Genomic DNA, 17,880 nt, shown 5'->3' with positions numbered 1-17,880 from the left:
AAGGAAAGAGAAATACATAACATCATCATTCATTAAAGAAATACAAATTAAAATACAATAAGATGGTTTTATTCCTTCGAATAGCTGAAATTAACAACCATACCAAATGCTGGTGAGGATGTAGAGCAAGTGGAACTCACACTGATGGGCATATAAAAAGGTGCAGCCACTCTGGAAAACAGTTGAGCAGTTTCTAAGAAAGTTAAATATGCATCTAATACAAAGTCCAGGTATTTATTCACCACTAGGTATTTACCAAGAGAAAACAAAGCTTATCCGTATACAAAGATCTGTTACAGATGTTCATAACAGCTGTACTTGCAACAGCCCCAAACTGAAAACTTCTATGTCCACCAATAGGTATCAAGTGGGCAGGAGGGTGCTGTGCACTAGAAAACAGAAATGCTTCACACTGGCAAGTGAATAAGTGGATGAGTGGATGTTTATATAGGATCCTGTGCTAAGTGTGCTATGACCACGTGTGCCTCTAACAATGCTTGCGGACTGGCCATTTTCAAAGAGAACGTCATATCTGGCTGAAGTATAAATTAACCCAGAATACTCACTGGAAGGACTGAGGGTGAAGCTGAAGCTCCAATACTCTGGCCACCTGATGCAAACAGCCACCTCATTGGAAAAGACTCTGAAGCTGGGAAAGATTGAAGGCAAAAGGAGAAGAGGGTGACAGAGGATGAGATGGTTGGATGGCATTCAATTCAATGGGCATGAACTTGGGCAAACTCCAGGAGATGGTAAGCCTGGTGTGCTGCAGTCCATGGGGTCAAAAAGAGTCAGATGCAACTTGGTGGCTGAACAACAACATTTGAAAATTTTAAAAACTCAAAACTAAAAACTCAGTTTAAAAAAAAAATCAATAAACAGATTTGATTAATGTTACATAATTTACACTCTACTGTGGCCAAAAGTTCTAGAAACTTGCTCCAAGGGCTCTCACTCCATTTCCACCATAGAGACCAGTAAAGCAAACTTCTTTCAGATGTGCTTTTAAATCACATTCAAGTTGCCAGGGTTCTGATTAGGTCACACTTCTTATGTAAAACTCCTGGCCTCCTGCTTCTCTTTACTCACCACCATCTGTTTCTTCTGCATGCTCACCCCTGATCCTCATCTGCTCAGATTGGCTCTTACACTATGATTTTTACCCTTACAGTCAAAATAGATTCTCTTCTTCTCCCACTTATCTGATGATAAGTGCCGCCAGGGCCAATTAGGTAGTGTAGCCATGGTTTTGTGCTCACATACCCTTCCAGCACATCTAACTCAGCAGCTGAAATGTAATAACAAATTGTGGGTATTTTAAATACACTTGTCCACAGTAGAAAGGGACTGAGGTACTTTAGGGGGCAAGTGGCAATGAAAACCATATTCTCCTTCACTAGAAAACTGACAGTTCAGATAAAATATGTTTTTATTTGGTTGAGAAGAACTGGAAGGAGTTTCCAAATTCTCTTAAAACCCTGGGATTTAGCTAATCAATAGATAATAAAATCTCCCAAACTCTGATCATATAACATCTGTGTTTTAAAGGGCACCTCTGACTGAAGTGCCATGAAATGGAAGTAGCGCTTCCTATATTACACAACGAGAGAAAACTCACTTAAAATTCAAATGCAACTCTGAAATACACAATACTATTATAATTGGTATTATTAACTATAGTCAACAGGCTGTATTTTACATCATGCTAAGAGAGTAGATCTTAAAAGTTCTCATAAGAAGAAAAAAGTTTTGTAACTATATGTGGCAATGGACTTACTGTGGAATCATTAAAAAATATTCAAATGCAGTTCAGAAGGCAAGTATCCAAACTAAAAAAAAAGTTTTCATGGGTCCATCTCTTAAAAATTATGTAACTATATGTATTAAAGTTTTTTAAAACACTGATTTTTCTTATAACTAGAAACATATCTTTTGTTAACTTACAATATTATTAATAGCTAACCTTTATTGTGGTGGATGCTGTGCTGGGTTTTACTTGCTTTATCTCATTTTCTTTCTTTTTTTAAAAAAATTATTTATTGGCTATAGGGCACGTGGCATCTTAGTTCCCCAACCAGGGGTTGCACCCTCACTCCCTACATCAGAAGTGTGAAGTCTTAACCAGTGGACCACCAGGGAAGTCCCTTTATCTCATTTTTCAGATGAGAAAATGGCATCTTAATTAAAAAGCTGATCCAAGTCCACTCACTGGCAGGGCCAGAATGGGAACCCAGGTCCACCCATGGCAGAGTTCTTACACTTGACCATTATGGTGAACGTCATAAAAATAATACAAATTTGGGAATTTCCTGGTGGTCCAGTGGTTAGGGCTTGGTGCTTTCACTGTTGGGGACAGGATTCGATTCCTGGTCAGGGATCCTGCAAGCCACAAGATGTGGCAAGAAAAAAAGATACAAATGACCATTAATTAACTTGGCAATGCTACTGGCAGCAGTGCTCCAAAATGAAGGCCCAAGGGCTCCTCCCTTGTCATATCTGTTGGTAATGTGAGGGGGGATCAAGGCAGAGGAAGTGCAGATGCTGCTCGTCTCCTGATAATGTTTCTGTGGCTCTCAAAGGAAGTATGAAAATAGGGCAGCTCTGTGGGCCCTCTGGCTGTTGGCACTGCTGCTCAAGCTGTGAGTCACGCTCTGGCCTCTGCCTCTGTGGACCCTGACTGCTTGGTCTTCACCCAGAGACTCTGGAGAGGAGGCAAGGTGGGTGTTGCTCCATCCTTCACGGTCACGTGTAGTCATGAGAGTGTAGTGGTTTCTTTCCCACTTCCTGCCACTCAGAGTATGTGGCAGCACCATGGGGCCCACCTGAATTTGTAGATGAGGCCACGTGGCCGAGACCCTGGTTCCCACTGACCCAGAGCAGCCCCAATTTTGAGGTTTTATGGAAGATATCACTTTAAAAGTTTCAGTGCTGAAAAAAGTTGGAGAACCATCCGGCTGCTGGAGACGGCATAGTTCAGTGGTTAAGCTCATGGCTCTGGAGCTTGATAACATAGGTTCAAGTCCAAGTTCAACCGCTCCTGGTTTATGTGTCTCACGGAGCAAGTTAATCCAACCTCTGAATCTCAAACTTATTCTGACTTCCAAGTAAGAAGCAATGGTGGTAATTAACCCCACGGACTGGCCTTATTAGCAGGTGAAGAGCTAGAGGGGAACTGCGCTAAAATTTAGGAGGAGGAGAAGAGGGGAAAGAGCTGATGGCTTGTGAAAGACTTGGGGCCTGGCTCCCCAGACAAGTCTGAGGTAAAGAGAGGCGTTTACTTGTGTTACCTCTTCTAATGATAAAACTCTCCTTTCATAACGTGAAAACTGAGGTCCAGAGAAGATGTGACTTACACCAAGGTTGAATTAGAAATGTATATTCTATATTCTGTTTCTATATCCATGCAGCTTTTCTCCTTTCTTCTGCAAATCTCTAAATTTTTCTTATTTAAATACACAGAGTAGTTTTCTATATATGAGGGGACCTGACGTGAGCGTAGGGAAAAGATGCAATTCTGGAATACAAGTGAAAGAAAGCCTTAAAACCTAGGAGGGGTGTAAAGTTGAAGCTGGCCAAATATATATACCTCTGTGCTTAGTCGCTCAGTCATTTCTGACTCTTTGCAATGCTATGGATTGTAGACTGCCAGGCTCCTCTGTCCATGGGGATGCTCCAGGCAAGAATATTGGAGTGGGTTGCCATTTCCTTCTCCAGGGGGTCTTCCCAACCCAGGGATTAAACCCAGGTCTCCCACACTGTAGGTGGATTCTTTACCGTCTGAGCCACCAGGGAAGCCCAAGATTACTGGAGGGGGTGGCTTATCCTTTCTCTAGTGGATCTTCCAGACCTAGGAATCAAACTGGGATCTCTTAGATTAAAGGTGTTTTCTTTACTGGCTGAGCTACCAGGGAAGCCCAAATATATACAATACACATCTATTTAAATATGGAAACTGTATTTAATATTTAATATATTAAGTTGGTGAAAAAGTCCATTCAGTTTCTTCTATAGCATCTTATGGAAAATCCCAAACAAACTTTTTGGTCAATCCACTATATATATTGCATATAATAGACTGATTAAAATGAAAATCAATATGATTTAATGCAATCTTTTTAACCCATTACATCAATAATAATGATACATTAGTACAAACTTCCCTGGTGGCTCAGATGGTAAAGAATCTGCCTGCAGTGCAGAAGACCTGGGTTCGATCACCTGTTGGGAAGATCCCTTGGAGGAGGGCATGGCAATCCACTCCAGTATTCTTGCCTGGAGAATACCCATGGACAGAGGAGCCTGGCGGGCTGCAGTCCATGGGCTTGCAAAGAGTTGGACACGACTGAATGACTAAGCACAGCACAGTACAAACTTCATTAAAATTTTTTTCATATAGTAATTCTCAGACCAATGGAATTTAAAAGTCAACATCAACTTAACCTAAAAATGAAATGAATATAGTGTCTCCCCCTTTTTTCGTATTCTGCACTGTCACAGAGAAAAAAATCTCAAGCATCCACTCACTTTAGCCACACCACACTCATACTGCAACACGCAGAGAAGGGGCTTTGACTGGACAACAGGGTCCAGAAGCCACTGGCATGTGCCCAAAAGGATGCTTCCCGAAGCCTTTAATTATGAGACCTGGCCTTTCTCCACTCAAGCCTCTTCATGAGAATCCCAGAGTTCACTAAGTTCAACTTCTGAGAGTGTAACGGTAAATTTAGTCTGTTTCTAATGGAAGGGGAGAAAAAGACGAGAGCGAATGCACCCTGTTTGGAACTGAGACAGAGGAAGGATAGGGCATGAGTCATTCAGTCTGCAATGAGAGGCGCTGCGCCTCTGTGAAATCCAAGGTCATTCCAACCCCATACCAGGAGAAACATATTGTGGGTGCATTAAAAAAATCAAGATCTGGCTCAAAGAAAGTCTCCTTAAGGTTGGTTTCAGTCAGTTCAGTTCAGTCGCTCAGTCATATCCGACTCTTTGTGACCCCATGAACCGCAGCATGCCAGGCTTCCCTGTCCATCACCAACTCCCAGAACCTGTTCAAACTCATGTCCATTGAGTCAGTGATGCCATTCAACCATCTCATCTTCTGTCATCCCCTGCTCCTCCCGCCTCAATCTTTCTCAGCATCAGGGTCTTTTGCAATCAGTTAGTTTTTCGCATCAAGTGGCCAAAGTATTGGAGCTTCAGCTTCAGCATCAGTCCTTCCAATGAATATTCATGACTGATTTCCTTTAGGATTGACTGGTTTGATCTCCTTGCAGTCCAAGGGACTCTCAAGAGTCTTCTCCAGCACCACAGATCAAAAGCATCAGTTCTTCAGTGCTCAGCTTTCCCTGCCCGTGGTTTGGGAAAGGTCCGTTTCCCTGTCTATGAAAGGGCTTTCCTACCTGTCCTTCAGTCACTACATGTAAACAAATCCAGACAAATGAAAGCAGAAATGCTCCTACCACCTGCTATCATCTCTCAGGATGTGTATTTGATGCCTTCTTGTCCCTGTCTCTAAGAATGAAGAATGTTGTTGGTATTTTGGATCAAAATTAGGCAATGTGATGTTCTGACAGAACCCTCCGATGGCAGGAAACTGTGTCAGCATTTTGATAGTGTGAGTGAGGTGGCCACAGAGGCCCAGTGGAGTGATAATGGTGATGATGCTTTAAAATGTGAAGGAAATTCAGGGCTTCTTTATAAGAATGACCTATTTTTCCCAAGAAGTACAAACTGAAGAAAACAATGAGTTGGCACTTTTTGCCTGTATAATTGAGAAACATATTAAAGAGATAGAATGACGATATCCTGAAGTGGTGACAATGTCGGGGGAAAAAAACACAACACTTCCATGAAGGGCTGTTGGGGATAGAGTACATATTAAATGCAATTGTTTGGCAGGGAAATCTGGCGATAATGTATCAAAAGCTTTCAAAGTACCACATTTTCTTTATTCATTCATTTGTCCCTGGATGTCTAGGTTGCTTCCATGTCTTGGCCATCGTTTAGTAGTGCTGCAGTGAACACTGCCACACATGTGTCTTTCTGAGTTCATTTTTCACAGGGTATATTCCCCACAGTGGAACTGCTGGGTCATATGTTAGTTCTATGTTTAAGTTTTTTAAGGAACCTCCATACCGTTCGTCATAGTGGTTGCACCAACTTACATTCCCACCAACAGTGGAAGAGCATTTCCTTTTCTCCACACCCTCTCCAGCATTTATTGTTTGTAGATTTTTTTGATGATGGCCATTCTGGCCAGTGTGAATGAAATATTACTCCGCCCTAAGAAGGAACAAAATTGAGTCAACTGAAGTGATGTGGATGAATCTAGAGCCTGTCATGAAGTCAGAAAGAGAAAAACAAGTAACAAAAAAATGTATGGATGAACCTATTTTCAGGGCAGGAGGAGAGGCACAGACATAGAGAATGGACTTGTGGAAACAGCAGGGGGAGTGATGGGAGACCAACTGGGAGAGCAGCACTGACATACACATATACACTGCCGTGTGTAAAATAAGACAGCTAGTGGGTAGCTCGGAGAAGGTGATGGCACCCCACTCCAGTGCTCTTGCCTGGAAAATCCCATGGACGGAGGAGCCTGGTGGGCTGCAGTCCACGGGGTTGTGAAGAGTCGGACACGACTGAGAGACTTCACTTTCACTTTTCACCTTCATGCATTGAAGAAGGAAATGGCAACCCACTCCAGTGTTCTTGCCTGGAGAATCCCAGGGACGGGGGAACCTGGTGGGCTGCCGTCTATGGGGTCGCACAGAGTTGGACACGACTGAAGTGACTTAGCAGCAGCAGCAGCAGCAGTGGGAAGCTGCTGTATAACACAAGGAGCTCAGCTCTTGGCTCGGAGATGACCTAGAGGGGTGGGTGGGAAGAAGGCTCAAGAGGGTGGGGATATATGTATACTTATGGATGATTCACGATGTTAAACAGCAGAAACCAACATAACACTGTAAAGCAATTATATTCCAATGAAAAAAATAAGCTTTCAGAGTACACATGGTTTTAGTAGCAAGCCTACTGAAACAATCAGAGATGGGCCCAATACATTGTGAATAAGGATGTGTATCATAGCCTTATTTACAATGCAGGGATACTTCAAGCGATCTAAGTATCTAATCATAGTGGGCTGCCTGAAAAGTCTGTAAATATATTCATATGATGTGTTGCTTACTAGTGGTTAAAACTGGTATCATAAATTGCTCTTCCAAAAAATATTTCATTATTTTTTCTTCCAGTTTTATTGAAATTGACACATAGCACTGTATAAGTTTAGGGTGTACAGCATAATGATTTGACTCACATACGTCATAAAGTGATTACCAAAGTAAGTTCAGTGAACACTCATCGTCTTAAATAGATGTAAGATTCAAGAAATAAACAAAAAACCTTTTTTCATCTGATGAGAACTCCCAGAATTTAGTCTCTTAACAAGTTTCATATATAACAGACAGTGGTGTCAATTATATTCATCATGTTGTCCATTACTGGTATCTTTTTATTCTGCAACTGGAAGTTTGTACCTATTCACCACCTTCATCCAGTTACCCCCTTCCCCCAACCTCCCAACTTCTGCTTCTGGTAACCACAGACTCGACCTCTTTTTCTATGAGTTTGAAATTATTCTTTTTGGTACATGAGCAACTCAGGATTTTCTGAAGTACAAGTGATAGGAAACTCATTTGAACTAACTTAAACAGAAAGGTGACTGTCAAGGAAGAGTTGAATGGCTAAGCTGAACCGGAGACTCAGATGGTCTCAGGACCCTCTCCTTCTCATGTATCTGCTTCCACTCCATCTCTGGGCTCATCCTAATAACCTCTTCGCCCAAGAGAAAATAGTTTCTCCCTGTAATAAATTCCAAGGAAGACTTGGTTGGTCTGGTTTGGATCGCATGTCTACTCCAATCATTGTATTTGTGACCTGGAAGGATTTGCCTGCTTTGTGTCAAATAACCACTTGAGATCAACCACTGTGATCAACAGGGTGATTTGGATTCCCTATGAGAGGTATGGAGGATGGAAGAGCATGGTCAGGGACACCTGGGCAACTTCAGTTGCTGATATTATTTGTTAGTGTTTCGTTTCCAATAGCTGGACCGAATTTTGTGTGTGTGTGAGATTAAAGAGGAAATATGTCTTACTCTATTTCATGTAGAGGAATTCCCTTGGTGGTTGGGAAGTGGTCTGGGATAAAGGGCACTAGATAGGGGTTACCCTGGGCATGACTGTCCCCAGTCTCATTGTCTGAATGGGACCAGAGATGAGCTGCCACCACTGATGAAAGACTTCAAATCTTTCACAAAAGATTCGTTAGAAATTCGTACCCACTTCCACAAAAGTGGGTAAGAACTGGTTATGGGAAATAGCAACTTATCTATTCCATCGAAATCTAGCATTTCTAAAACATACTGATTTCTAACCAACCAGAAGGTGTACTCTATCACGCTATCATTAGAGATGTCATGCTGAAACCCATAGCTTAGAAAGAGAGAGAAAAATCCAGCATGAGTCTTTAACAATTCAAGATTTCAAGACAATAGAGACAGATGACATGACAAATGATGGTCATTTTAAACATGCTACCACAACAGTGAAATGCTCTAATTCTGTTAGAGAACAGCCAACAATGTTGCAGGAAGTATTTCAAATTAAATAATATTGTTCCCTGTTATGGATTTCATTGTTCAGATGTGGTTATCTATGGATTCTTATCCAGTAAAATTGGGAGATTTAGAAAGCAGATTGAAGATGAGTTAGAAATGAGTGCACAGATTTTATTTATGAAGAGAAAAGAAATCTACTGAGATTGCTAGCTGGTGAAGGTCTGAAAATCAATTAAAAAAAAAAACTTTAATTACTGCCTACTGCCCATCAACAGGCAGAATTTCAGACCTCACCTAATTTCCTGATGCAACCTAATCCTCCCTTTTGAAAACCACACGATCTATTTGATCATTTCTTGTATTGCTAAACTGAGAGAACTTAAAAACATTTGACTCTTCAGAGTTTCTTTCCAAATACAAGTTCTTATGAAAAGCTGAACAAGTATTGCAAAGACATGAGAGAGATGGTGGTGGTGTTGGGCCAGAGTCCCTTGAAGCCCTGGATCAGTAGGTTACACACCATTTCATGCCTTGGCTCAAACAGGAATGTAAACTAGAAAAAACAGAAACTCTGAAACTGCATCTCTGCAGCTGACTTTTTATATAATTTTAGGGAACTTAGTATTTTTGCAACTGAATTTTCCCCACAAACTTCCGCAGCTCCTAAGAAGCTGTCCTCTTACTCTGGCTAATTAACACAGGCAATACCTCAGAATCGTCTAGAACTTTGAGTGAGGATAAAGAAAGAAGAAGGTGCTAATTGGGTGACCAAAATAAAATGCTCTTTGGGATATATAGCTCTTTATTTTAGGTAGTTTCCTCAAATCCGTTCACTGATCTTTTTTTTTAAATCAGTCATTTCTTCTACAAACCAAATCAACGAATCTATATAACATCCCTTGCAAGCCCAATGAGTCTGGATTTTAGTTGCTAAATTTTGTACATTTGCTTTCAGAATTAAAAAAACAAACAAAATAAGTGGGCTGAACGCTATTTACAAAGACTCAGGATGCACATTTTATATAAATAAAAAATATGCATTAAGGTTGCATTAAAAAGGAAGAATCTTGCTTCCTGTGCACATCCTTAAGAAAGGAAATTACTTCATGGTCACCTGTCAAGAATAGGTGTTTGAAATTTCTAATCTGAAAACTGAACTTCAAACTATCATAGTACAAAGTACTTACAACCTGGAAATCATAATTTAGCATCAGAAATGAGTTTCATCCTCTAAAACTCTTCAAAATCATATGCCTCAAATATCATCACACAATTTAATAGGAAATTGTATTGCCATTCCTTTATGCACGTGTAGTGGCTCGCAGGCCACAATTAAGATCTCTCAATTGTCAGGCTCTTGTTTCTTGAATGGCCGAGCAGGGTAACATCAAGTCAGTAAGAAAAAAGGAACCTGCAACTGTGTGAGAAAGAAACCAAGTGGGTGTTTCTTTTCTGGCAGAATGTCAGCAATTAGAAGCATCAAGAAACCAGCAAGGGTCAGAGCGTGTGGACGCTGTCACAGTGAGACAAAAATAGATGCCACCAAAGGAAAGCTGCTTTTAAAGAGAGATGACTCCCCACTGCCTAACCTCACTAATACACACGAAAGTGTGCTTTTAAAAAGGCTGCCACAGAACATTTCTAATCGTTCCCACGTCGTGGAACTAGTCACACCAAGAACGTCTTCTTGTTGTGTTAAACCACTGCACTTCAGTGAATTTCTCTTCCTAAACATCTATGAGGAGAAGGCAATGGCAAGCCACTCCAGTACTCTTGCCTAGAAAATCCCATGGATGGAGAAGCCTGGTAGGCTGCAGTCTGTGGGGTCGCTAAGGGTCGGACACGACTGAGCGACTTCACTTTCACTTTTCGCTTTCACACATTGGAGAAGGAAATGGCAACCTACTCCAGTGTTCTTGCCTGGAGAGTCCCAGGGACGGGGGAGCCTGGTGGGCTTCCGTCTATGGGGTCACACAGAGTTGGACACGACTGAAGTGACTAAGCAGCAGCAGCAGCAAACATCTATGAATATCCAACTCCCCCAAATGAGACAGTCCAAAGCCCAGTCACAGGCTATCGATCCACAAGGTCCAAAGCCTCAGAATCTCCCCCAATTGAGTATCATCGCAATTCTTGCACTGTTCGGACGGGGCTAGCCTGCACACTTCGAATCGCTTTTGGCAGTGAAAATTCTGCTGCAGCAAATCCAGATGAAAGAAGGCTGATGGTTTAGAGTGATCGATGGATTACTCATCAAAGCTGCCCGTCTGGCTACATGGGAGAGGGATAAGATTGCCTGGGATTTTTTTTTTTCCTTAATCTTTAAATTGCTCTTTTGCAGAGCGATAGTTCACATCCTAGTTAGGCACGGATCTCTCTCTGCCTGATTAGTATGCTTGACCAACTCACAGAGCCATGTCGATGGCTCACTACTGGTGAGGCCCAGTTCGTTTTCATCTCCTCTGTGGCCAGAGCTTGCACCCTGAACTACAGACAGCTAGTCCTTGTGAAAAAAGTGGGTGTCGTTAGAATTTTAGGAGTAGCGTATGCGTGCTCCGCTGTGTCTGACTCTTTGGATTGTAGCCTGCCAGGTTACTCTGTCTGTGGAGTTTTCCTGGCAACAATACTGGAGTTGCCATGGCCTCTTCTGGGGGATCTTCCCGACTCAGGGATTGAACCTGTGTCTCCTGCACCACAGAAAGATTTTTTTCTACCTCTGAGCCACCAGGAAAGCCCTTAGACTCTTAGAGTAGGAATAATTTCTAGCAACTGTCTACTTCTGTCCTTTCACAGATGAGAGATCCAGTCAACTTTTGCCTGAGACTGTGTGATTCAGTAGATCACATCAGAACCAGGGTTAGAATCTAGTCTTCGTAAATGCAATCCAGTGCAAACGGCCTCTCTGGCTCTTTCTAGAAGTCCTGGAGGAAGTTACTTTTTACAGTTTTCTTCACACTGGAGACCAAACAGAGTGACAACTGAAACTTAGAGAGCTTATTCCTCCCACCACACAGTGACAAGGTCTTAGGAACGGACCTAGGAGCAAAAGCAAACAAATGTCATCTATCAAAATTACAGCTTCCCTGGTGGCTCAGCTGGTAAAGAATCCACCTGCAATGCAGGAGACCTGGGTTTGATCCCTGGGTTGGGAAGATCCCCTGGAGAAGGGAAAGGCTACCCACTCCAGTATTCTGGCCTGGAGAATTCCATGGACTGTACAGTCCATGGGGTTGCAGAGAGTTGGACACAGCTGAACAACTTTCACTTTCCCCTGGTGCTCTAAATGGCTAAGACTCTGTGCTCCCAATGCAGAGGGCCCAGCTTTGAGAAGGAAATGGCAACCCACTCCAGTGTTCTTGCCTGGAGAATCCCAGGGACGGGGGAGCCTGGTGGGCTTCCGTCTATGGGGTCACACAGAGTTGGACACGACTGAAGTGACTCAGCAGCAGCAGCAGCAGCAGCAGGGAATTAGATCCCACATGCTACAACTAAGACCCAGGGCAGACAAATAAACAAACATATATATATTAAAAGAGTCTAGCTAACTTTCTTTCTCCTTCATTTTTTGGGTGTTCTACCATAATGGTTGGTTCAGGTAGTCACTCATTTATTCTTTCAACAAATATCTACTGATTTCCCTAAGACCGTAAAAGACTGAGTAGATTATTTGGCACAAATTCCCCACTATGAATGGAATAACACAGGACAGAGACTTCTGTGAGAAAAGATGACTGGATCATCTTCACAAACTAAATAAATTGTTATTTACTGAGCATCGCTTAAAAGTTGAAAACTAAAACAAGGACCTGTATAGCACAGATATCCAGTATCTTGTAATACTCTATAAGGGAAAAGTCTTCAAAAGAATAGATATTTATAACTGAATCACTGTTGTCCACCTGAAACACTATAAATCAACTATACTCCAATAAAAAAGTTGAAAACTAGTTAAGAAGCCATTGGTAATGTTCTATTTGTAGTTAACTGGTAATGATCACACAAGTGTATTCATATTTACTCGGTGAAAGATTCATTGAGTTGTACACTCACAATCTGAGCACGTTTCTGTATGTAATTACACTTGTGGCATAGTTGATCTAGCAGGCTTTCTTGGTGGTTTAGACAGTAAAGAATCTGCCTGCAATGTAGGAGACCTGGGTTCAATCCCTGGGTTGGGAAGATCCCCTGGAGAAGGGAATGGCAACCTACTCCAGTATTCTTGCCTGGAGAATTCCATGGAGAGAGGAGCCTGGTGGGCTACAATCCATGGGATCTCAAAAGAGTTGGACACGACTGAGCGACTAAAATTTTCATAGTTGATCTACAATATTATGTACATTTCAGATGTAAAACACAGTGATTCAAAAATTTTAAAGGTTATACTCTGTTCATGGTTATTAAAAAATCTTGGCTATATTCTTTATGTTTTGCAGTATAACCTCTCAATCCCCTATGCCATCTTGCCCTTCCCTACCCTCTTTCCACTGGTAACCACTAGTTTGTTCTCTGTATCTGTGAGTCTGCTTCATTTTGTAATATTGATTCGTTTGCTTTTTAGATTCCACATTAGGTGACATCACACAGTATTTGTCTTCTCTACCCGCCTCATTTCACTATACATAACACTCACCCTCTAGGCCCAGAGGGTCAGGGGCAACTCCTCAGAGGTGACCAGGCCCATCTTTGCAGACCTGCTTCCTATCACACCCCAAGCACGTGGGCCTCCATCCATCCCAGATCAAGTTTCTTCTTGTTCCTGTGGAGTGGGAGGTGCTGCTTCCTCAGCCTGACTCCCACCTCCTCTTACCTGCAGAGAAAGCCCTCTTCTGAATTCATGACTTGGCTGAGGACGCCTCTCCACGGTCTCTCTGCTCCCAGGCTTTGCGTACAACACGTGTGCGTGCCAAGTCGTTATAGTCGTGCCTGACTCTTTACCACCCTATGGACTATAGCCCACCAGGCTCCTCTGTCCATGGATTTCCCAGACAAGAATACTGGAGTGGGTTGCCATTTCCTTCTCCAGGGATCTTCCTGCCTCAGGGATGGAACCCGCATCTCTTGCTGTATGCCTCTGTGTGCTATATGCCTCACTGCAGTTCTCATGACGCTGTGGCTGCCAGGTCCCCTCTGAAGTCAAGGGAGGCCTGGGTCACCCCTCATAGGAGGATCCTTAGATGCTGGATATGAAGAAATACTAAGGATAAAAATAATGTGGTATAATTTGAATGCTAACATAATACTAGCTTATGTGTACATGTGTGCGCACACACTTACTAATTCCTAGATGCAGATGGGCCTTGTTGATACCTGGAACTAACGACTCGTAAGCATGAATGAATGAGTTTACCTGATCATGTGGAACAAACAGAATAATATCTCCCTTGATACATGGCCAGAATATAGACCACACAGAAGGAACACGAAAGCCTGTCTTTGATTCTTTGGTATCCTTGGCATTTCTGCTAAGAGGCCAGTGAAGTGGAACATTTTTATTTATCAAAGATATAAAAGCGAGATTGCTACAAGACCTCATTTTACAGGAGCACACACATAAGAGGGTTGCCTCAGCTGTTCCTCAGAGATGTCTTGCGGGCTACTAGTTGCTTGCTCCCACTTAATGATCACAGGCCCTGGTTCTGAAAGGCACAGGGTCCAAGGAATAGAGACATGGACAAGAGGTCAGGCAATTCTGGCACTTTTCCTGACTTTGCTGCTAGCTCATCTTTCCTTTAATGGGTTTCTTTGGAATACGGGCATACAGTTATGTCATAGTTCTACCCTCTCATAATAGAAAGCAGCTCACATTTTAACTTTCTTGAATATAAAAGTCACATGAACACATTATGGAAAAAAGGGACAGTGTAGATATCAATAAAAATGGAAAATGACCCAGGAGATGGAGATGGAGAGATGGTGAGCTTATGAGTTAGAATTCCCACAGGATAAGAGTATCTGACTTGAATCACTTCTAGGCAAATTCTTTAGGAAAAAAAAAATCATTTCTATGAAAAGAGCAACATGATAGTTTTTGAAGCTAATTAAAATTCACTTGAGTCTGAAAATCTGTAACAGCTTCATCCAAATACTGAAGAAATTCTATTCTTTCAAATGTAATGTCTTAACAATAAAAAAATATTTTGAATGATTGTTTTCTTTTTCTTTCTGTCCTTTCTCATTTTAAAACTACATCCAAATACATTTCAAAGTGAGAATACAGAATAAAAGACTATTTCACTCTGGAGGCAGGCAACAAAATGTCATAACCTTTGCCCTCAAAAGTTTGATTTTCAGTAAAATTTCTTTACAGAGTTTTCTAGCAACCAACTGTTTTGAGCATTAAATGTGGGAAAATTTTACTTGAGGGCAACACTGCTTTCTAGGATATGGTCCAAGACATTTAACATGAATGTTGAATAGAGCCTTTTAGAGTAAAGTTTCACTGACCGTGGCTTCATCTATAAGAAGGTCTTCCAAGGCCCAGGGCTACATCACATGTTTACATGCCCACTTCTGTGGTAACAGAAGACCCTCAATGCATTTTTTAAAAAATAAAGTGTTTTATTTTTTTACCTCTGAACTTTTTATTTTGTACTGGGGTATAGCTGATTAACAATGTTGTGACAGTTTCGGGTGAACAGAGAAGGGACTCAACTCAGCCATACCTATACATATATCCATTTTCCCCCAAGCCCCTCTCCCACCCAAGCTGCCACATAACAGACCTTCAATGCATTTTTGATGAATTGAATTTAATTGAACATGCCTTCTAACCTTTAATGAATAAAGGACTGGAAGATTCCAAGCTGTATTTCAAGGCAATATTTTTAATGCCTAAACAGTGTTTCTTTACATATTTTGTTATTTTTCACAGTCTTTGGCAGGAAAAAATATACTAAGTGACAAAGTGTCTGTTTTTTTTTTCTCTAAGCACTGCCAGTATAGCCAGGGCTGGAAGAAGCTGGGAAGGGCTGAGTGCTAGAACTTTCCATGTGCAACTGTACTCCTTCACTGGATCTGAGACCTTTTTCCACTCGGGCCCTAGTAACTGAGGTGGGGTGCGGAGGCGAGAGATGAACATTAGGAGTTAACCTCTCTTCCAAATAGCCCCTTTGATTCCATCCACCTCAAGGAAAACAGATCTCTGGCTGGACTGAGAACGCAGGAAAGAGGGTGGCTGTTGGAAACATCAACTCCCACCCTGGGAAGATCAATCTCAAACCAGGCGCCTAAAGTTCCTGAGCCTTGGTCACCTCATATGTTAAGTGGGGATGAGAACATCTGCCTCAGGGACTTCCATGGTGGTCCAGTGGCTAAGACTCTGAGCTCCCAGTTCAAGGGGCCCAGGTTCAATCCCTGGTCAGGGAACTAGATTCCACATGTTGCAACTAAGACCCGGCGCAACCAACTAAATAAATAAATTAAATAAATAAATATTAAATAAAAGAACATCTACCTGAAAGATTAGAGAGATACTGAAGGACTTTTAAATAAGTAGCTGGGATGCACACTCTTTTTAGTATAAAAACATTCATTATCTGTGCTTGCACTGTTTACCCATTGGGCTGTGGTCTCTTCAAGGACAGGGATTGCGCAGGGCTTATGTTTTCGCAAACTGATGGGATCTAGCAGAATCACTGATGCACAGACTTTCAGTGAATGTTAGTCGAATGAATGAATTTTAAAATATTGTGTATATTTCTTCTTAATTTTGACAGCTTTGTGTAGGGGTAGAATGTCTCTTTCCTCCAATGCTTAACTGTGTTAGTCACAGTCATGTCCGACTCTTTGTGACCCCATAGACTGTAGTCTACCAGAAATCCATGGAATACTCTGGGCAAGAATACTGGAGTGGGTAGCCATTCCCTTCTCCAGGGGATTTTCCAGACCCAGGGATTGAACCTGGGTCTCCTGCACTGCAGGTGGATTCTTTACCAACTGAGCCACCAGGGAAGTCCCAAAATCTTTATTTACTTTTTGGTTGCACCCATGCAGCATGTGGGATCTTAGTTCCCTGACCAGGGATCAAACCCACGGCCCTGCATTGGGAGTGTGCCATCAAGATTAATATGCTATTCCTGGTACTAAATTTAGATTTCAAAGATTCTTGTTCCATATTTACCCTTGATATTGAAAAATGACATTTTGTTTCATCTCACCTCCTATAGAAAGTCCACGAAACCCTTAGCACCTCAGTGAAATTAGGTAGGGGGCTAATTGAGCAGTACAAGAACCTTTCTCAGTGCCATGGCCAGATTCTAACAACAACGCTGTGTTCTCATGCAGATTTAGTCCAATAAAACGGAAACAAAACAAACCTGTCCAATGAGCTGAAAAATGGCAGAAGATGGAGTATCAGCAAATTAAGGACCATTATTAGCTTGACAACGTACATGTATCTTAAGGACTAGGGGAAGAATGCAGCTTTGGTTGAGGAAAGGGCATAAAGCCAGAAAGCCTAAGATTTACTTCTGGTTTTACCAATCACAAGCTGGGTGACCATGAGCAAGTCACCTAACAACTCACAGATTTTTCTTTCTATCTCATTATGTATATCATAGTTGTGGAAGATGAAGATAATGTGTGTCACACTGTAATGTACGGTCACAGTCAATCCCATGAGCGATGTTAATTCAGTGAGCATCAACTAAAACCCTAGAATTTCTGGTTGTCAGTGTGAGAACAAGCCTTTTTCTCCCCTCAGAAATATGCTTATAGATCTATCTGGCTTCAATAAATCAAATATTCAAAAATGCAAGTCTACAAAATTCAAGCCCACTTCTTTTACTGCCAAAGGATACTTGACCATATGAATCACTATTGGATTCCATTAAATAAAAACTGAACTTGAGGCATTAAAATTCAACACAATTTACAAAAATGGTCATTACATGTGACTTTTTAGGTTTAAAAAAACTAAGTCAGGAATAATGGGCTTCATTTTACAGGTAAGGAGATAGATGTCCAGAGAGTTCAGTAGCTTCTTCAATCTTGCTTAGGCACTGTACATCTGTGCATTTACTTACTGAATCTCAAACAATTAAAATACACTAACTTCAAAAATAAAGACAGTGATACTTCTAACTACTTTTTTAAAAAAAAATCGACTCTTTGGAAGCTTAATTTGTATATGCCAATTTTGAGCATATAATTCAATGAGTTTTGACAAATGTGCACAGCTATGCTCCCATCACCACAAACACAATCAAGAATCACCCCCAGAGCTCGCTGAGCCCCTTGTGTTTCTCTCCTCTCTACCTTCAGCC

General features: G+C 41.6%; 2 protein-coding genes across 12 annotated transcripts in view; one reads left to right on the top strand and one right to left on the bottom strand.

Annotated features, from left to right (window-relative positions):
• The window catches only part of PRTFDC1 (phosphoribosyl transferase domain containing 1), a 104,959-nt gene that overhangs the window by 47,388 nt on the left and 39,691 nt on the right, over positions 1–17,880 (bottom strand). The gene's annotated exons all lie outside the window — the stretch shown is intronic.
• GPR158 (G protein-coupled receptor 158) overlaps positions 2,585–17,880 on the top strand; it is a 548,344-nt gene continuing 533,048 nt past the window's right edge. Inside the window, exon 1 of the mRNA XM_055428550.2 lies at positions 2,585–2,717. The gene's annotated coding sequence lies outside the window, so the exon portion shown is untranslated. The remainder of the gene's footprint in view (positions 2,718–17,880) is intronic.

The sequence above is a fragment of the Moschus berezovskii genome, chromosome 15 (assembly GCF_049115385.1).
Source record: "Moschus berezovskii isolate FMDL1 chromosome 15, NW_MosBer_1.0, whole genome shotgun sequence".
NCBI lineage: Eukaryota > Metazoa > Chordata > Mammalia > Artiodactyla > Moschidae > Moschus > Moschus berezovskii.
The sequence above is the reverse complement of the archived record's forward strand: the minus strand, read 5'-3'. Positions and strand labels throughout refer to the sequence as shown.